Source organism: Phascolarctos cinereus, unplaced genomic scaffold (genome assembly GCF_003287225.1).
Source record: "Phascolarctos cinereus isolate Bilbo 61053 unplaced genomic scaffold, phaCin_HiC Scaffold_726;HRSCAF=1367, whole genome shotgun sequence".
NCBI classification, from domain to species: domain Eukaryota; kingdom Metazoa; phylum Chordata; class Mammalia; order Diprotodontia; family Phascolarctidae; genus Phascolarctos; species Phascolarctos cinereus.
In genome coordinates this window covers 190995264-190996972 of record NW_027556098.1, presented here as the reverse complement: position 1 = coordinate 190996972, position 1709 = coordinate 190995264, and the positions used below count along the sequence as shown (strand labels likewise).

General features: G+C 38.0%; 1 pseudogene; it reads right to left on the bottom strand.

Annotated features, from left to right (window-relative positions):
• Window positions 1–686: 686 nt before the first annotated feature.
• On the bottom strand, window positions 687–1396 carry LOC110213333 (RWD domain-containing protein 1 pseudogene; annotated as a pseudogene).
• Window positions 1397–1709: the final 313 nt, after the last annotated feature.

Sequence of the window (1709 nt, the reverse complement as noted above, 5' to 3'; positions counted from 1 at the left end):
GCCATTATTTGTAGTGCTTGGTGTTATGAATTTCCCTTTCAGAATAATTACTTTTCAGAGATTATTTCAGAATGTGTGAATTAGTCAGAATTGTTTTGACTCAACATGATTGAGAAATTATATCATAAATACAAATTTCCCCCCTCTTTGAAAAATATCCAAAGCTTAACAATATAAACATGAATTGTAGGGAGAATTAAATTTGACCCAACTTTCATGCATTTAATTTATTTAAAAAACATTTTCTTCTGGGATAGTATAATAAAAACATAATACCTCTGTTAATTCAGCAAACTTCCCCAAGGAGTAGCAATTAGAGGAATCCAGACCAGAATATACACTGGCACAAAGCTCAAAAAAGCTCTTCTTTGTTATATTTGGAAGAAACAAAGGGCAAAGATGCTCCATGGAATGAATCTGGGAATTACAGTCAGCAGAACTACTTTCATAATTTCTGTGATTTTTTTTTAATTTTCAAGTCAATTTAATAAGCACAATGCTGAAAGTCATCAGAAGAATATTCTCCCAAAAATTAAAATTATTTTTTCTTAGAAAAGAAGAAAGGAAACCAACACACACTCAGCAAAGCCACAGATGCTGTGACATTCCAACTTCTCTACAAGTGGAGATACAAGGATGGGGACTCCATTCTGCTGACACCACCAGTTCATTAGTCAGTCTAGTCACTAGTCACTCACTAAATCAACTGGATTAATATCAGGATCATCCTCTTCATTGTCTAGCTCCAATACATACATTTCTTGGAACAAAGATTCATCTACTTCCACAGCTTCTTCCAGAAACTGGATATCAGATGTGTCAAAATTGTGACCTGTTTCAAATAGCTGTTTTCCACTTCATTTATTTTTTCCAGCTTGTTCTTCTTCCTTCATTCTTTCCTTTTAATTTCTATGAATTCTGCATCAAACTTGGCCTTCCAGCTTAAGAAATTCTCAATTGTTACAGGAGTGCCATGGAAACATTGCCTTTCTGCTTTTTCTGCTTCTTTTTCTTTCTGCTTCTTTTCTTCTCTTCTAGTTTTGATTTGATCTACAATTTCATTTAGTTTTTCTTGAACAGCTGATACTAGGTTGAAGATCATAACCATACCAAGGTTTTCTTCTGCTTGTAACTCTAATAATTTTATTTTATTTGAGACATCATTATCTTCTAGGTTTTCCTGGGAGAATATTTCATAATGAGGCATTTCATCTGGATGCTTTTCTCCATAAGTAAATTTAAGGGTTATCTGGACAGTTTCATCATTTTCTCCTGCTTCAGATGTCACAGTAATTGTGAAACTGGTTGGATTTTCTGATGATACTGTGAAGGAGTCCAAGTAGATGGACGCCGGAGCCTCCAGTTCTTTGCCCTGCTCCTCCCTGCAATCCGTCATCGTGACCCAAGTCGCTGGCCCATGGAACGCTCTGACATGGAGAGCTCGAAGCTCAAACTTGGAACCCCGGGGACCCTCCAGTGTGGCCAGCACGGGCACAGGGGAAGATTGCCCGGGTTTATGACTTGCCAGGGTTCGCAGTCAGGCTGGGGCCTGATGAGGGAGAGTCTGTGACACTTTGATGACTGACTATCAGGACCCAGTTTAAATGTGTGTAAACTTTGTCCCATATAGGATGGAACTTTATCTGTTGCACGTATGGAAGTAAAGAAGAAGCCTGTGAATGATAGTCCCCACTTTGCCACTGACTAGG